This window comes from Dermacentor albipictus, chromosome 6, assembly GCF_038994185.2.
Source record: "Dermacentor albipictus isolate Rhodes 1998 colony chromosome 6, USDA_Dalb.pri_finalv2, whole genome shotgun sequence".
In the NCBI taxonomy this organism is placed as follows: domain Eukaryota; kingdom Metazoa; phylum Arthropoda; class Arachnida; order Ixodida; family Ixodidae; genus Dermacentor; species Dermacentor albipictus.
This window is the reverse complement of record NC_091826.1, coordinates 90,292,071-90,311,631: the sequence shown is the minus strand read 5'-3', so window position 1 is coordinate 90,311,631 and position 19,561 is coordinate 90,292,071. Positions and strand designations below refer to the sequence as shown.

The 19,561-nt window shown below is 44.4% G+C and overlaps 2 protein-coding genes across 2 annotated transcripts in view; both read right to left on the bottom strand.

The window, feature by feature from the left end:
* Positions 1 to 532, bottom strand: part of LOC135912395 (uncharacterized) — a 120,776-nt gene extending 120,244 nt beyond the window's left edge. The window contains exon 1 of the mRNA XM_070541017.1: positions 521 to 532. The gene's annotated coding sequence lies outside the window, so the exon portion shown is untranslated. The remainder of the gene's footprint in view (positions 1 to 520) is intronic.
* A 4,827-nt stretch (positions 533 to 5,359) lies between these two features.
* LOC135912374 (uncharacterized) overlaps positions 5,360 to 19,561 on the bottom strand; it is a 179,125-nt gene continuing 164,923 nt past the window's right edge. The window contains exons 11-12 of the transcript XR_011515329.1: positions 9,816 to 9,988; positions 5,360 to 5,445 (exon numbers count right to left, since the gene is read on the bottom strand). The gene's annotated coding sequence lies outside the window, so the exon portion shown is untranslated. The remainder of the gene's footprint in view (positions 5,446 to 9,815; positions 9,989 to 19,561) is intronic.

Genomic DNA, 19,561 nt, shown 5'->3' with positions numbered 1-19,561 from the left:
GATATTTGAAGCAATGCAAATTCTGTCTGACCACTGTACTTACTAGTGCCCCAGAAACATCAGGAAAATTTCAGATTGAAAAGAAAATGAAGTCTCAATTGCTATAGTGTCACTCTGAAGCGCAATGCAGAAAAAAAAATAATCAACTCTATGCGTTGTCTCATTCATATTTATTATCAATATGTTTTTGAGGGGTAGGCTGCAAAGCTCCAATATATGCATTGATACTGTGAGGTCTTTTTCTGTAGAAGACAAGAGTTCAACATCCTGTGTGCTACATACATAAAAATTCTGTGGAACACTGAACTCACTAGCGACGAAAATCTTTAGGTGTTCTAGTCGGCAATCTGTTACATTGCGTCCTTTGTGTATCATACGCTAAAGAGGGGTGTTCCAAACGTTAACTGCGGAGAAAACGAAGAGCTTCCGTTTTTCGTAATGCCAGTCATAATGCTCCTGCTGAGTATTCTGACGTCATTTCTTCCCGAGTTAGAAATGGGCGCTCACAGACAATACGCACCCACTCCGTGTGTCATGTGCGCACCCGGCCAAGTCCACCGAAGTCTGACAATAGGCGTTCCGTCGATCTCAACGTGCCCTTCGACAGCTCTCAGGTCCATGATACTAGCAGGAGGAACATCACTCCGCCGGAGGTCCCTGGTGACCTTGAAGGAAGCGCCGCCTGTGATTCTCTGGAACGGGCGCGTTGGCTCCAAGTCCCCTAGGAGGGTATCCTTGAAAGTGTAGTTGGCTGGTGCTGGTCTGATTGGTAATTCGTTTGATGACACTGCAACCCACATAACAACAGCATTACTAGCGCACTGACTTTAGGCGCGGCAATCTAGGGGCGAATTCGAAAGGCAACAATATCTCTGGTCGCATTTGATACCAAAACTGTATGCTGCGTAGAACGTCCGTAGAGTACCTGCATACAATGACCGCAATAATAGACTGAGACATGCCGCAGATGCATGGGTGCTGTTTCAAATACAGCTTGTTGAAATAACTTCGTATCCGTGAACGATTTGATGTAATATGACGAGTTTCGGCCACGTATGATGCAAAGATGCTCAAAGTCGAAATTTCAGGTGGTACGGTAGCGATGTGTTTCTTTGCCAGAGCTGGTACAGATTGCAGCAATGTTTGAAGCGACAAGTTGAAACAACCCACATAGGCACACCACAAGTGTCAGTCATTACACTTTTATGGTTCAGCCTCACCACGATTAAGCTTCGGGAACAACTCAGTGGCATTGAAGGCTTAAACCATGCAATATGCACCGACAATACAACGTTATAGACAAAAGCATCCGAAACCGGCCAGCCGCAATCCTTTCTTCTAGAGGTAGGTGCTCAACCAGATATAACAGCACCTCACCACATGCGGTCGCTAGTGCACCTCCAAAAATGTATCTTTAGTACGTTGTATGAGGCTTGAAGCAATTGTGCTACGTCTATCATATAGGGCGTCCAGGCTAGCGCTCACTAAACTGGTCAAGGAAAATAAAAGAATAAAAGCATGGGGCAAAATGCAATTTTAAGACGTGAGGTATTCATGTCACCATACCCCTCGCGTCCAAATACCGCACGTCTTTTAATTGTTTCTTGCACCGTGTTTTTCAACTCTTTCTTATTATACAGCTTGGTGAAGATTAGCTAGGGCACGCGCTATATGATAGCCTACACCTTGTGTTAGGATCGCACTATTTATAAACTGCTGGCAGTCATCATGTGGCAATTCATTCACAATGGTTAGACCAGTAACCGTCTCTTTAAACAGGGCTGAGCCACTCTGAACTACTTCGTTGCTAGAGTTCTGCATTAAAGCAATGAAAACCTTGTCTTCATATACGAATATACGTAAAACACTTGCACAATGTTAACCAAATTCTAGGTCAGTCTCCGAGTTAGCTGGAAAGGTGCGGCGCATCAGACGCGCAACCCACGACCTGATATGCGCGCGCCACAGCGCTGCACGGGAAATCGTTCAGTGAGGATAAAAGGAGTCGGCCATATTTAAAACCCTTGCAGAGGCACTAAAGTATGAATTAATGCAGTCGTATTGATCTGAAATTCTGTCATGCATTTCTTATATGTACTTCCTTACAACCACAGTCAATTTCTTGCTTTGTACGCGAAATCTTAGTGTCATCAGAATAACTATATTTTTATTTTCAAATCTCTATGCTGCTTCACGAACTGACCTTCAATGATGCACTTTTCTAATTGTCGTTGCTAAACTGTGGAAGCATTATTTCCCGATTTATGACTCCTCGGTTGTGTTTAGAACTAAAAATTCCGGCCATACACAATATATGTCAGTTACAGCACCTGCGAACCGTCCAGGGCTGTTTATACGAGTTTAGAAGAACTTTTGTACGAGTGTCGACCAAACACAGCCGATCTTTATGGCAAGGCTATCGCAACGAGCAAGTCATGTTATCAAAGAAATTCGATGGAGTTGCCAATGAACTTTCCTAGTACGAAGCAGCACCGGCTGAGAAATACACTCGGCGAGTTGGAAGGATTATATGTTCTCCTTTCCGTGTGAATGTCGAGTTTGCCGAAACTTTGTTTGATTGGATAATTGTTGCAGCAGTGTTTGTTCAGAAAAGGTAACACTTAAAAGAGTCACGAGTAGATTTTTTTTTCAGTGAAAATTTTATATTAGGAAGGTTATCGTCCCTCTTGAAAAAATCACCCTTTGTTTTGCTAGAGGCAGTCGGATTTCAGGGGAGAAAATTGTATTTCATTAAAGGTGCACAAGCGAAATTGTGCGACTTGAAGATTTTACGTGTTTCAAGACGTACCACCAAAAAGCAGAACATTGTATGCCACCAAACATTTTTGGTAATGGGAAATTCTTACAATTACTGGCCTGTGATGTTGTTAGGACCGTCACGTTGCAAAGCGTGTGACGCGAGGAAGATGCAGGAGACGGTGCATGATGATCAAACACACGACAATTATATTAGACCGCACGTAAAAACGAAGAATCTCTTAAACTAGCCCCACACATACACGGTTGTTCGTAAACAGAAAAAAATAGTCTCACGAGGTTGCGGCTGAAGTCCAGAATGTGCTGAGGCATAGAGTCCTTGAGGTGGGACACTCGCTGGTAGAGTGATAACCGGCGTGGAAGAGCAAACACAGCAGCAGGGCGGGGCAGGAAAGGTGGACGGCCCACAGGTCCGTAGACGAGAACAGGCCACTCGGTCGCCCGGTAACCCAACCTCGCGCGTAGATGCGGGTTCGAGGCTGCAGCAGGCCGTTCCGGGGTCTCGTGCCGTGCAACCACCCGAGGCGTTCCCTGTCCCGAAGACGGACGCTCGGTTAGGTGAACCTCACCGGTGGATGTGGGTTCCGGAGGCCCGGCGGCCCTAGTCGTGCCGGCGTTCCAACCATCTCCGTTGCGCGAGCCCCTTTTCATGCGCTGCACGAGCCTCCCTCGTCTTTCTTTTCCTCTTGTTGAGGACGGCCGCAACGTCGCCTGCTCTTGCGCTCGGTACTTTGTGTGTACTTCTTCACATGAGTGAGTGACGAAACTTTGTTGTGAACGCCTGCAGAACGGTTCGCCTTCCCCTGTTAGGGAGGCGTTACCGTGACGCGGCCATGACGACTTCGCGGCGTGTGGCGCCTCTACTTCGGCCGCGGCCGCACTATTCCCTTTGGTCGACCACGCCTGTCCCCCTTTTGGGGCGGCAGCCTCCCTCCGGTTTCGCTCGGTCGTTGCCTTTCGAGGGCCGCCGAGATCTGCTGAACGGCCTGGGTTTGGACATCTTGGTCATAGCATCTCGTTGCGGCCTCGAGCCGCGGCGGGATCGTTGTTATTGTTGCAGCTTCATGCGGATTCTTAGCACAGTCCCAAAGGATGTGAGCTGCAGTGGCTCTTTCCTTTCGGCACACACAACACAGATCACTTTCATAGACACTTGGACACACGTGCCGCATCAGCACCGGGGTGAATAACGACCCCGTTTGATGTTGTCTGTATAAAACCGCCTCCTTACGGGTCAAGCCCGGATGAGGTGGTGGCATAGTCCTTCGCTCTAATCGGTACCATTTCACAATTTCATTGTAACGAAGTCATTTTGTCCTTGGTTTCCCACCACCACGACGGGTCGGCTGTAGTAGCAGCGGCACGGTTGGTTAGTCCTCGCGCCGCCGCGTTCGCCGTCTCGTTGTGGTTAGCGTTGCCGCGATCCGACACATCACTGCCCATGTGGGCCGGAAACCACTTTATCAGCACACACCGACTTTCACTCGCGAGATCTACCACACGCAACACACGCGCGGCTTCACCACACACCCTTGCTCTGGCGTAATTTTTCACTGCCGTCCTACAATAACAGAGCACAGTCGTGCACTCGGGGTCGGCGATGGCCAAAGCAATGGCCACCTCTTCGGCTTGATGCGCCCCTCGAGTCCGCACACTCGCCGCTGTTCTCGCCGCTGTCCGCACGCTCGCCGCACACTCGCCGCTGTCCGCACGCTCGCCGCTGCGGCGAATGCCTTTCTGTCATGTGGATACTCTGTCGCGTCCACAAACACGGCACCCCTGTCTTTGGCATGGAGATCGATGAGCGCCTTGGCCCTCGCCGTCCGGCGCTCTTTGTGGAACTCAGGGTTCATATTTCTTGGCGCCGGACATACCCGTAGCCGTCTACTAATTACAATTACAACTTTCAATTTATTCACATAATTTAATTTGCTTATTGTACCGTCGTGGTTTTACGGCATTGTTGAAAGGAGTAAATGATATCTAATCAAGGAGAGGGAAACTACAGTATGCAAAAGAACTTTGAGAAGAGTAAAAAAAATTATGAGTTACAGGTTTCATAATTATGCGATCCTGTCAGATGGTTGCAAATTGTTCCATGTATTGTTGCAGTGCGTGAGTAAATGAGGGGACATATTTATTACAAAAGAGCCGTGTTCAAAATTTGATTACCATATTATTGTAGTACACGTTCACCTATACCTTATTAGCGAGAGGAATGTTCAATTTACTTAAAGATAATTGTCTAGGGCAACGTGGAGTGCAACGCAACGCTAGGCACAACAAAAGGATGGCTTTATTTGGCTGTGATGTCTAGGGAAGAAGCCACCACCCTCCGGAGACTATGAAGGAATAGATATGGTCATAAAATTATCGTGCACCGGATACTCCCCGCACAATTGTCATATCGATGCCGATTCGCTGATGTACCGGACACCCTACAACAGGCAGTGTTGGTGTGCCAGCAATGCGATAAAGGCACTCCAGATGAAGCTACCGAGTCGCTACACTTCTGGCCCTGGCGACAAAGAACTCCAATCATTATCACGATCAGAATCGCTGTAAGCGTCCGATGAAACGGGGGAGACAATGCTAACCCCACCGAATCTGGAGGATCAGCAATGTTTTGCGGACAGGTCACGTGCCGCGCCATCAGCCAACGGCTTCCTGGAATGAGAGAGCCGACCACCCAGGATGAAGAAAGGCCACCTCCTACCTGTTTCGCCTAATAATCTTTTACTCCTCCTCCTGAGTTAGCGCACGACATCCAGAAGTTAATTTGCAGCAACCACTTTCAATCGGCGATTTTCAGTGTAAGTGGTTATATATAATGACTCCGGCGTATTTAGTTGAGCAACAATCCTCTAGTGTTTAATGATTTCCACCTGGATATGGAAGACGACTTATTTTCTTTTTAGTGGGCATGTATTAACACTTAGCATATTTCATAACCATGGGCAGATATTTTTTAATTCGACGTTTGGTTTCAGCTCCAGATGATTTCCATTATTAGGTCGAACTATCATGCATTCATCTTCAGCCTGGATCAGCACATTAGAAGGCTTTACTACGTGCAGCAAATCATCCACATCTGAGGCAAAAAGTAATAAATAGCCCGCGCGCCATTTCTGCAGGAACACTGGTGCGACGGCACCGCAAAGAACACGTCATGGCATTCATTATGACTGATTGGTAAAGATCCTTGAGGTTATTCCAAAAAGTGCAAACATACACCCCTGACAACAAGAATCTGGTAGTTTATACAGTAGTACAGAGCAATCAACAATGTCGACTGCTTTGAGAATGACAGGTACTAACGTATTGTAAGTGAAACCTGTGTCTTAATGGTGATGGAGGCAGCCTAATCTGGTCTGAAACCATGTTGTAATGAGAGACCGCGTTAAACTTTGCGATATATTTAAAAACAAGGTTTTCAATGATTTCTTAAAAACAAAAATTATGTATGCTCAAGAGCAGATTGACATGTAATTAGACGAGTGAGAGCGATCGTCCGTTTAATATATCGAAACAACCTTTGATGTGTTTACACAAGTTCGGTGCTTTGCTGCTTCTACACAATCATTGAATAGTCGGCATCAAACTGGTCCGAGAACGCAAAGGTCTTCTTTAACGAACCTTACTTTTACCTCATCGAATCCTGCCGACTTTTGACGGCATTCTTAACACTATAGATGTCGTTTCTTGAACGCTCATGTGGTGCAGTGTAAGAAAATTAACACTAGAATTCTGAAGACTACGTTCATTACTGAGCTCCACACATTTTGCAGCTAAAAATGGACGAAACGAAAGAAATAGACGTTAAATAATCAAATCGTGCTGACAGCAATAACATCAGGAAGTGCCTATGGTCCACGAGAATTGCGAACGACTTCATTCGCAATTCCTCAAGTTTTTTTTTTTAGTTACGGTTCGCCGGTTATACTGGAATTTCGCAATTATCCTTTGTACTCTCTTTCGTCGTTCCCACAGACTTGTTGCCTATAGATTTTAAATGGCGTCAATAAAGGTAGTGATCTTTTTGAGTTTTCCATTTACCACACCACCAATCCTTGCTGTGTATGAATTCAATTTTTTTAGTCATCCTGAGACATAGTGGTATGTCACTAGAACGATTTGAAGCTTTTCTAATCTGTCTGATTGCACTCTCAAGAGCGGAAGTGAAGTTTAAAGATTTCGGATGATCTAATCACGCTATGTCATGACCTAAATTACTTATAATAGTATTTATAAAATCTTGTTGTCTATCTTCGTTAGACACCTAGGACCATCACCTTTTTCTACTGGGAATTGCCGACACCGAAAATAATGGCAAGTGATCGGCAGTAGGCTTATCCTATACACAAAGGTAAACTAGTCTTTTTTGAATGGGTAATGCATGATCCATCGAAGTAGCGAAAGCGCAGGTACTCTGAGGAGATTCCGAAAGCAGTATGATTTTATGAGTGTCTATAGTCATCATGACCTGAACTACTAGTGTCAGTGTTCATATCACGATGCATCAATATTCTTTTGGTTGGTACTCTAACGTCGTGTAATGTTTGTCAAAAATGCAGACATTCGGTAATACGATAAGGTTCACGGAATGTAAGTGATGATTCCAGAGTGATGAAAAAAGACTCAATGCCATATGTGCCGCATGAAGGTAGCGGGAATGTTGTAAATACGTGCTGCATATTGTAAAACGAGAGCTACGGCTCGCCCACAGAAGATAATCGCGCGACTGACATACCATTGTGTAATATCGAAAAACAATTATTTCGCCCTTCTTCGGCCACGTTTCAGTGATAGAAATGATGTCAACGCTTTGCTGCTGCTAATATAGAAACGAGGGAAGGTGATTCAAATTTTCATGTGCTGTGAGTGTTGCTATGGAATATTGCCATGCATCTGCGAGAACAGTTGCTACCAACTTGTAAATTCTTAAGCGGCATTCTTAGTAGCACGTGGTATTCAGTACAGACACGATCAAATTAATTACGCCACATGACAAATTAGTCAATTTCTACTTTCACTATCCCCCTCATAGTTTCTGAACAACCCTTTGGCATAATAATGATTCCGAATGCCTGGGGATGATTTCCACCAACTGGAACATCCATGATATCCAGGACTTCATAAATGAAATTAGAATAACAACGACTTTGACCTTGCCAGCTATGCCCGCTGTCTAAACGTCAAGCATGCAGTTTAGTCTACGTCGAATATCTATATTTGTAGCAATACATAGCTGTATGCCTAAAGAAAACTGATCACAAGCGATGAACCTCAAGCTGTTTTACAGGAATCGAAGAACATATTTTATTAACTAAAGGGCGAAAAATCCCATCATTCCGACTTTTTGCGTTCCTTTTTCTTTACAGTTACCATCCATTTCCAAGAAATATGAGACATTAGTTAACGAACTCGTTTTTAAGTTGTGCAGCACGTAAAAAGATATGAGCAAAATATTAAAAAAACCTTCGAATCAAAGTGCCTTATAAAGTCCTAATAAGCCCACAATTTCGTCTCGTGTATTAAGAAAGAAAATTCACATTTTGGTCAATGCCCGGCTAGGAATATTTTAACTACGTTTACGTTAATATCTTGATTGAAAGAGGTAAGGAAGATTTGAAGTAGAACATTTGTTGTGCAAAAAACGACGCGAATTTTCAGTGACAAAATATTGCGGCACAATAACAAGGTTTTTAGCACTTTGTCTCACTTAACATTTTTTTCTGTGGTAAATAAGTATGTACGTCGAAAAACTAATATTGGTTCAACTGCATGAAACGTTTTTTTGCCTAGTATAACATTTTAGTTACTATAAAAATATTTCCCTTTAGCGACGTTCTTTATATGCACGCACCCAGCTGCCCTTAGTGGCATCATCGGCCTTTCTCACTAGTTTGATAACATAGGTAATAAAACACATAGAATTACAGATAGTAGGAGCAAGTAGAGAATAGTACCAGAAGTAGTTACGCTAGACTAGCTTTAGACATGTAGTTATGCGTGCTTTGGCATGCTTGAAGCCTCAACACACCAAAGAAAAAAACACGGATAAAGTATCCCTGAAAACCGAAGCTCAACTCTTTTCGTGGCTCTGATCGGACAAATTTTTCTCACTTTTTTCACTACAACAAAAGAAGCAGCTTGGAATGGAATATCAATATAAATTTAGTATTATTGCTCAAGCTACATATACAGAGGCGCAATACAGGATTTTAAAATAAGCTAAATTCTTTTGCCTAAAATAAAGGAATTCGGTATGTTTTTAAGGTAATAAAATTTTAAGACCTGTGAGGCCATTCCATGAAATGTTATTCTACGAATATTGTTTTTAAACGCTCTTAGAATATGCCCATTTCCCAGCTTTTGCAATTTTCGTGTTTTCATGGTTTTGTTACGAAATGAATACGGAAAGAAACTGCATAATTTTTTCTTATAATGCTCAAGAGCATATCTGAAGACTTGTGATAAAATTTTCTAGCTTGGTCACTTTAGTTAAAATGGATGCAAAAGGCCACTGGTTTTGGCGTCATAAGTGGTGCTTTCTCAAAAGAGCAAAAGTTGGCAATCAAAAAACACAGTGGCCGGCAAGAGTTTGAGTTTCCGTGAGCAACTATTTATAATAATCTGAAATTACCAACAAATATATGGCCACATACAGTGTTTTGGTTATGCAATGACAGCTCGTCAAACTTGTAAAATCTGCAAGTCACAAAAAAGGTGTTTTCCTTCGGCGAATTACAATTTTGTTCCTGTAAATCCACGCCGTGTGGCGGAAAATTTTCCCACCTCATATACAATTTTCGTTGGAAACAAGAAAATACCCGGGTCTCCCAGATACGTCGCTCCTTCACGGCCATACCCAGCTTTCTTTATTTAACGCTTTGTACATTTCCAAAAAATCCGCTGAAAGAAAATAATTTACAGTCCTGATCCAGAATTATATATCCTGAATCGGCACTTTTGCCAATTCTGGATATATAAAATCAAGACGGGAGAGGCATTTTTCATGTAAATGATCAACGCACCGCGTTTGTGGTTTTCATCCCAGCCCCCGGCGTCGGGGGGGAATCCCGGCCTACGGTACGCATGTCTGGTCTTCTTGCCTCCGTTCACGTAGGCCATGACAGAGTACCTTCTCGGCCCGTGAACTGGGTGAAGTGGCCGCTGTAGGTACCGCCATTTTTCATGATGTCAGGGTCTGCAAAATCAGAAGCAAAAAAAGAACGGCGTGCGAGTCGTAATCGATTGGACATAATAAATCAATTTATTCCGGTTTAAATGTTCTTGAGATGAAGCGAAGTGATGGCGGAGTCTGCTTTCTCAGCATTTTCGGTAACCCACTACGTTACCACGTGCCATTGCTAATTTGGTAAATATTGAAGTGTGGTGTTTCTTTCTCTCTCCTTGTTGGACTTCATTATTTTTATTCTTGACCCTCGACATTCCCGAATCCGCAAGTGACGATTTTGGCATTTCCTCTAGTATTGATGTATTCATGCTTTCGAAATGCTCAACTACTCATATATAATTGTGTGTCTAAAAAGGTACAATGGTCCCCACAAGCTATTCATTTACAAGCCATTTTGTCCGTGCTCCTTACGCAACTCATGTACGAAGTGCCGAAATAAATTGAAATTCAAAGAAAATTCATACGACAACGCCTGAGCAACAATAAAAGAAATCGGTATATCGCAGTTATACGACATCTTTTGCGACACGAAACTACCGATCTGCCCCGGTCACCTACAGAAAAATTCTGGGCCATACATTTTTTTTTTATTGCGAGAGCAATCATACACAATCGAGCCGTAGTCATGTGGTGTTCCTTACCATCGCTGCCGCCGTAAAGTCTTAGTATCGACGGCGCTTGAACAGCCAGCGAGCAAAGAGTTTTGTTCACGCGATATTCTGTACTTGTGATAGCGAGAGGAGGTTAGGGCGAGAAGATTGGTTCATTGCTTACTTGGGAACATAATTTGAATGTCTCCTCAGGTTCGAGCGAAGAGCGCTCCACACAGAGTTCCCTCCGAATAGTGCGACACGTACAGAGCTGCTATTGTCTCCTGGAGCTGCAAGCTGAGCTGTTTAGCAAGCATGTGATTGGTAAGTGTGGCACATGAGTTAGCGTAAGCTAAGTTCATCTGGCTTCAGTAGGGTTTGTGTGGCTACAAAAATTTAATTTCAAATAAATATCGTGGTATAAATGAAATATTTCGCAATAATTGCGCACGATTGAAAAGAAAATGTAAGTGCACATTCACACCGGCGACTCGCCGAGGTCACGCGACCAAGATCGCCTAGCGACAGGTCGCATAAGTGACACGGTGGCAATGACCACTTCCACGATAAGTGACTGCTTCGGGTCAGTTGCTCGCTGCTTGATTGCTGGTGTGAATAAAGAGCAACATTCTGAAACCATGGTGTGCCCTGAAAGCACTGATTGCTTGTCATTTGAGAAAGAAATATGTCACATTAACGCTTGAAGCAAAGTAGTATGCGAAGATTAGGCAAATTCGCATAGGCATCGTGATTTCCATGGTAGGTTATAGATGGGCGGACAGACGTTATCGCACGTAAATTTCGCGGTAAACGTCGTTCGTTTGGATACAAAAACGGGATGAAATGCAAGCACGCTCCCATTTAGTGCCCGGGTCTTGGAGCTAGGCCAGCGTGCCACCATGGGCTCTTGTATGCAGGCGTTCATTCGTGGACTCTCGTACAAGTGCTCTTCACACGCAGGCTGTAACGCGGTTATATTTGCAGTGCGCAAGCTCTGGTGTCCACGCAACGAACAAAATATAAATAAATACGAACAACACAATGGCAGCTTCGCCCGGAAGACGAAGCACTCACCGCGACAGCAAGCTTTAGAGTTGCCTGTATGCTCCTCAGACGGTATTCAAAGTATGCGCCGGTGGGAAATGTGCGAGCGACGCGGCACGTTACACAATTCCTACTGGACCGAAGGAACAGCGTCCTGCATGCTGCGAGACGCCTAGCGACGCAGGAGTGACGAAAGGCGCCGAGAGTCGTGTTGCAGGCGCTCGACGTTGATGGCGTTCGAGCCGACACTTACAAGAAGCTGTCGTGAGCCAAAAATACACTAAGCTTCTCAAAGCTCTGGCGTGCGCACATAAACATTTCAGGGTGTTCAATTCCACCTCACGAAGCATGCACCTGTGGTTTAATAATTACAGAACTGGAGCTTTGTGCTGGGGGTACCGTGATCGAATCCAGTCGGTGGGTACTTTTATTTACGTAGTAGTGTACACATATGAGCATACTGCCGCTCTGTAGCCATGGTGAAGAGCCATGTGGTGCCATAAACTTGAGTGAAACGCTTGATTGTCAGCATACAGCTGGAGTACTACGACGATGGCCACGGAGAAAATTCGGCTTGAGTGTACACATCACTGCTAACACAATATTAAACGACAAGCTAATCTATCGGTTACCTCACTGAACATCCTTCACGGATTTGTGTTAGCCTTATCATGAGACAAATCGAGGTCCTGCAGTAGGACTTGCTGCATTCCACAGGGCGCCCACGTTTCTAGATGCGTGGCAGGTGTCAGGGTGCTATTTCTGTTGCGCAGCAGCTGTGGCCTCGTGTGCGGCATCGCACCAATCATGCCACTTCCACGTATGGTTGCAGTGCTGTCTGAGGAGCTGAAGCACAAGGCTAACCCAGCTATACCACAGTTGGTTCGCCCTTAAAACGATAATGGCAGGATCTTAACAGTTGTCCGGGGGCTGCAGAGGCCTGGCGTGATGGGCGAGGAGTCTTAACAAGCGCCGCTTACCCATTTCCTGGACGAAATGTTTGAATGCGCATGCGCGTACGCTATATCAAGCGTTTAGTTGTTGCTGCGGGCGGGAACGACGCAGCGACTTCGCAAGACGCAAGAGAGTGTAAGCGATCTATTGGAAGAGATGGGAGCCACACCGTGTCGTGGGGCAAAGTAATATTTTGCTGTATTTCTGGTGCCTGCACTGCAGTGTTTTCTGCAACGTTCTTTATTACCGTTTAAGAATACTAATGCAAATCTAACCCCGGTGTTTAATTTGAGAAGCTTTAAAACGATTAATGAAATGCTCGGCAATTTGTTTTATTCTGCAGAGCACATTGCGGTATAGCGATTACCCTACTTGCACGATTACACCGTGCCATGGATTGTAACGCGCAGTGACATTACCGCCCAAATATATATATAAAAAAACTTGACTGTTCTACCGCGCAAATCAAGCAACAAGTCTTGAATCAACGCTCACGGTGTGGAAACGACCTTAAAGAACATACAAATGCATACAGACACGCAAAAAGCTCAGTGTTAGTGGCTAGTCCCAATCGCAGTCTGACGGCACCTCCTTCTCGCTGTCTGCGGACCACAAAAATTCATCTGCAGTTCAATATGGTGCATTAGAAAAGCCACCCCACTTCTTGAAGGCCCGCGCAAACATCGTCTGCCGGAGGGCATTCCGTGCACTATGGATCCACCTTGCGATGTCTGGAGGCGTCAATTTCTTCAGACTACCCGTTCCAAGGCATTGTGGCTAGCTAACTTACATTAAATTTTTCAGTAAGACTTGGTTTTGTCCTTGATTTTGAGTAGAATTTTTTAAGATCGTAACGCGCATGCAAATTTGAACGCACCTTTTATTCAAAAGAGGTGAGCGCTAGAATCATGCAAAGACGTGCTTGTCTGTCCATCCCGAATGTGAGATGCGGAGACCCGCACCAGATGACCCACATGACCACGAAAATAGAGTTCCTTTGTGAGTGGTCCCTCTCTCGATGACACTCTATCCAGGGTCGGTGCGCCGACTAGAGTGGTTTGATCTTGGAGATGTGGCAATAGTCATCACCATCAGCCTATTTTATGTACACTGCAGGACGAAGGCCTCTCCCTGCAATCTCTCATTATCCCTGTCCTGCGCCAACCGATTCCAACTAGTGCCCGTGAATTTCCTCATTTCATTGCCTCACCTAGTCTTCTGCTGTCCCCGTTTGCGCTTCACTTCTCTTCGCATCTACTTTGCAACACTCCCCGTAATAGCCCAACGTGTATCTAATCTGCGCATTACATGACCTGCCCAGCTCCATTTTTTTCTCCGAATGTCACTTAGAATATCGGCTGTACCCATTCCCTCTCTGATCCAAACCACTCTTTTCCTGTCCCTTAACATTATGTCTAGCATTCTTCGATCGAGGCACGTACCCAGGATATTATTTCGGCGGGGGAGGGGGGGGGGAGGTGTAGCGCCCAACCCAAGGCAACGTTTCTGTGCAAATGAGAGGTGTACATTTACTAGTAAAAATGTGAATAACGCCCACCATTCGCCATAAAAACGCATAAACCCACAAAAAAGAAATGGAATAAGGCGTATTTTATAGGTATGCCTGTGCGATACACCTCTCCTTGGCAAACAAAGAACCATGTCAAATGAACCCGCGCAGGAAGAACACTGCCAAGAGCAAGTAAAGAAGCCCCGAGAGTGTAAAATAAAGATAACTTTAGCAGAATAGAACTAAAAAAAAGCAGCAGTAGACAACAAAGGCACACGGACTGCGCGGAGTTGTGTTATTCCGCCAGCCAATCACAGCAGCAAACAAAATCGTCGTCATGCGACCTTTTCAAAATGGCGCCGTACTTGATACCTCAGGAGCATCTGCTGTTCTTGAAGAGTCTTTTCATCTGCGGAAGCAATGAGTTGTGCAGCAGACATGGACAAATTGTATGGAGTCTGAGCATTTCACTCTTCAAAAGTCTGCGGTGCAGTTCATTTCACTGCTGAACCCGTTTTACTCATGAAACTTCACTGCCAACTGAAGTTCAACTTCACAACAAATAGCTCTAGCGAAGCAAGCATGTTATTTCAGTTCAATAAAGAATTAGGCATTCTCCATTCCACTCTAATAGGCGAGGGGAAAGGTATAAAATTACGCGCTACTAATTTCATTGTTGTAGTTACCACCTTATTTGGGTAACAGAAAAAGTTTGAAGTACGAATTATTTGCGGCCTCGCGGAGGAACAGTGGCTGTCGGTTATGAGGGCGTGGGAGGGGCTTCATTGCAGACGTAAGTTCTGTCCGACTATAGTAGCGTTTTTTGAATTAGCTCTGGAAGAATTGTACAGAAATATATATTCGTGGAACAATCACCGTTCTTTTCGATCCCTCTTTTACTGCTCTGAGAGAAGTGCCACAACCGACTGGTATTGTTAATGGGGAGGTTACGTAACGATGCGTGGCCGCCAGTCGCATACAACCGCATATGGCGCAGGAAGCTGCGATTCTGCAGGTACTGCGCCCACCGCGGAAGGTTAGAAAAACACTTACATAAGCACAGCAGAGAAGCGGCTACGTTAGGTGGCTCGAATGATAACTGTAGAAGAGTCATTAACACACGGAATTGTCCTCCACTTACGAGGGCGTTATGACTGCTTGCTCTTTAAATGAAAGATGTTGATTATGTTTTCACTCATAAATAAATAAACAACGGTTAAAATTAGTAATTCTCGCTTTTATTTCCTGTTTGGCTGTTGCCTTGGCTCTCTGCCTTAGTAGATCGCTTAATTTGTCAGCTCCTTGCTACTCTTGTTTCCAGCTGCCCATTTTGCACGAAAGTGCTGTACATTTAGGGAAAAACCAGGCGACGTAACAGGTGACAGTCATATTGCTGAAGAGTTTAACGGTTATTGCAGGGTTTGATGATGGACGCTGTCTCGCATTGTTCTATTTTCACCTTATCTAACCCATATCACGGGTGTGTGTTCTGAGGATCTCTCAGCGTCGCGGCGAGCCGTCACTCGAGGAAACAATGAAACAAAACGAAAAGTTAACCGCAATTGGCATTTCCTGTGGTCGAAACTCGTTCCACGTGCATACAGACCAGCTGACCACGAACTGCATACGTTTCCTGGTCCCTGGATCGGTCTAAACAAAGAAGGTTGAACTAAGAAGCATCAACGATGCGCGTGACCGTTGAATAGACGGCGACAACTGAATGCATCTCGAGTTTATCACGCGGGCCCCGAATTGATGAGGAAACTGGCCTTCACATCCCAGGAGACGCCAATAACTACCGCCATCCAAAAGGAGTGAGAAAGGCAGCAAAATGTTGACCGCCGAATGGCTTTCAAGTCTCAACATTGATTTGGCGGCGCTTTAGGAATATGTGTGAGAAGTGGTGGCGTGGGCGGGGAGGGGGGGGTATGCATGTTAAATTTGGGGGGGGCGGCCCCCCCCCCTGGTTAGGTACCTGCTTCGATCTATTGGTGTTTGCGCGGTCCTTAACTTGCTTTTGAGCTTCTTTGTCAGTCTCCAAGTTTCTACCCCATATGTCAGCACCGGAACAATGCACTCATTGTACACCTTCCTCTTCAATGATAATGGTAAGCTTCCAATCAGGAGCTGACAATGTCTGCCGTATGCGCTCCAACTCATTTTTATTCTGTGAATTCTCTTCAATGATGAGCGTTCCCTGTGTATAATTGACTTCGGAAAACGTTTTCCTTCACAGACTCCAAAGGCTGACTGGCGATCCTGAACTCTTTTTTGCTGGCTCCGCTAGTGATAGTTATTTTTGTCTTCTGCATATTAATGTTCAATACCATTCTTAGACTTTCTTTGTTAAGGTCCTCAATCATTTGTTGTAACTCGTCTGCAGTGCTGCTGAATAGAACGATGTCATGTGCAAACCGATGGTTCCTGAGATATTCGCCGTTGAACCTTACTCCTAAGCCTTCCCAGTTTAATAACTTGAATACTTCTTCCAAGCATGCATTGAACAGCCTTGGAGAGATTGTGTCTCCTTGCCTGACCCCTTTCTTTACAGGCATCTTCCTATTTTTCATGTGCAGAATTAAGTTAACTGTTGAATCTCTACAGATGTCTTCCAAGATATTTATGTAAGCGGTCTCTACTCTCTGATTATGTGATGCATCTATGACCGCTGGTATCTCGGCTGAATCAAATTCCTTTTCACAATCCTTGAAAGCCATATAGAGAGGCTGATTGTAGTTTGCGGGTTTCTCTGTTACCTCAATGATCACATGGATGTGATCTATCGTAGAGTATCCCTTCCTGAAGCCAGACTGTTCCCTTGGTTGACTAAGGTCTAGTGTTGCGTTTATTTTATTGCAAATTATCTTGGTCAACATTTTATATAATACTCGGAGTAACGTAATAGGCCTATAATATTTCAGTTCTTTATTGTCTCCCTTTCTGTGGAGCAGCATAATGTTTGCATTGTTCCTGTTTTCTGGGACCTTTGAAGTCGACAGACACGTCCGTACAGACACGTATAGGGGCGTTTGCAGGAAGATGGTAGGACTATTACACACAATTCAGCCTAACTCTCTCCCTATATGTGCAGACTTTTCACCCACAACGTATGAAGGGGCCTTTTGTGGGAACACATGTGACTCAAATAGAGCACCACGCTAATATTGAGAACATCAACTAGAACGTAATTGTAGAAACTGTCGGTGAAACTTTATTCCGTGAAAAAATACCATATTTGAGTTATCAGTGCCGTTATAGGGCTTGCAGACAAATCCGTATCCAGGGTTTATTGGTAAAAAATATTTGACTCGTAGTGAATGAAGTTCTTTGATGAGCAACGTATGTCCTGGAAATCGGAGCCGGTAATCTCCCTGCGCTATTTGCATCGTGTAGAATGCTTTCTGCTAGCACTAAGATTCGGCCCGCTTAACATGTAGTACATTTGAAAACTGCATAAAGTACTTCAGATTTAGTGTGTGAAGGCCAATGAAGGTACGAAGCTCGTGTTCAACTTCGTATTGTGAAACCAACACCACCATTATTTGAAAGATGGAAGGAAACAAACGGGAATTACACTGCATTGAAGGGGGTGGGAGCGATTTCCAGAAACTTTGTTTGCGGCAGGTACGTTAACACTAATACACGACTTAGACTACTAGAACAGCAAAACCCTACTTCTACGGTAAAGTGAGATACACAAAGGAATAAGCAAAATATTAGGTGTTTAGCTAATTGAACTAAGTGGCATAATGTAGTTTAAGAATGGTAGCCTGTGACATTGCAAGGCGTATCTTCCTGCAATGAACGAATTCCAATTCACCTATGTTACCAAGAGAAGGAGTGAAACAAAGTTTTGAGATTTGTATCCGAAGACTGCGACTAAATACATCGGTAATCTAGTTACTCCTAAGATTTATTCCATAAAATCGCTATTTATTGAAGGGATTGCACCGTTTATCAAGGATCTAATTTTGATCGCAGTTGACGGCACAACATTCGAGTTCAAGTGGTTTCAGTTGCAAAGCCAGCAAGAAGTTTTTAAAACAGTACTTTTTTTGTCTGTGTAGCCTGCTCTCTAAACTATGTACGGGCAAGACTCATTACTAGACGCGATGGCAATTACATGCCTGTAGAAAGACCAAACAAAGCTCATCGGGATTATGTCTAATAGCAATCATCGACATTATTCTGTCCCATAAGTTATTTTTTTCTTGGTCATCTCAAATATCAGGTACTTTCTAAAGGCGCAATCTATGCTGTCTGTGCGGCAGTTAAAAACGCACATTGTTGCATGGCTACGTAGTGGTAAAGAATGCTGACAATGGGGTCACGACTCCGGCTCGCCTTGTGACGCCGCACGAAGTGACGCTGCACGAAGGCAGGCAGTGTCAGTATTCAACTCTCGCCAACTGGCAATATGACAGCAATAATTCCTTGACACAAAGAAAAGCTAGCAGAAGCGTATCAAATACGCGAAGTATTCTCTTTGCCAGTTTAAGATGAGGCTGGCTCCATGGGCTTGTTTGTATGGCCTCTTTTAATATATTGTAGCGCAATATTATTACGATATCATCGAGTGATGCTCAAGAGACGTGCCGCTGCGAGAACGACGATGAAGTTGGTCTGTGCTCTTGGCGCGAGCAACTGTCGGCCTGGCTCTCTGGCTCCAGTGTAAATAGGCACTAAATAGCCTCGTTCATCTTGGCTGCTCGACTGCTCCACTGCTCCAATCCAGTCGACTGCTCGACTGCTCCAATCTTAGCTCTTATGAATGCTACCATGTTTAGGCACGTCACCCTATCGTATTGCCTGCCTTCCGTAAGCCCAGCCTGGACCGTGCAGGTGGTGCGTTTGTCTGCCCGATAGAATGGGTAGACCATAGATAACAACAATGCTCTCACTTTATATGAGACTTATTAGCACTATCTCGACCCACACGCATTCTTATTGAAGCAAAACCAGATTACATGTTTAGTGTGTGCTTTCGAAAACCACCAAACAATACAAGAAGTTGAGCCTAAGTATGAAAGTGCGAGAACCAAAAACCCAGTACACCATATCCCTAGTTTCGTTCGAAATAATGAAAATTTGTTTAGTTACGTTGTATAGCTAATAACGACTGAAAGTTTTCAGCTGCTCACAATTAGCCCACGTCAAACAGAGCAGAAATTAATTCTACTGAGCATTGCCAAAAAAAAAAATTTTTCCATCTGGACTCGGAAATGAATACCTGGAGGGCGCCGTGAACCAAGTGTAAAAAGATACATCTGGTGACGATGTCAGACGTCTGTCAGGCTCTGCTACAAAAGACGCACAATCCCTTGGTTAATTAAAAGAGAACAGCTAGAAAGCCTGCAGTGCCATGCGACGCCAAGAAACTATTTTATTTCTGGAGCATCGTTGTCACAGTTACGCCAACTGGAACGATATCTTTAACCACGTAAAAAGTCTAGTTTCAAACAACGGCTACAGAACAGCCGCCAT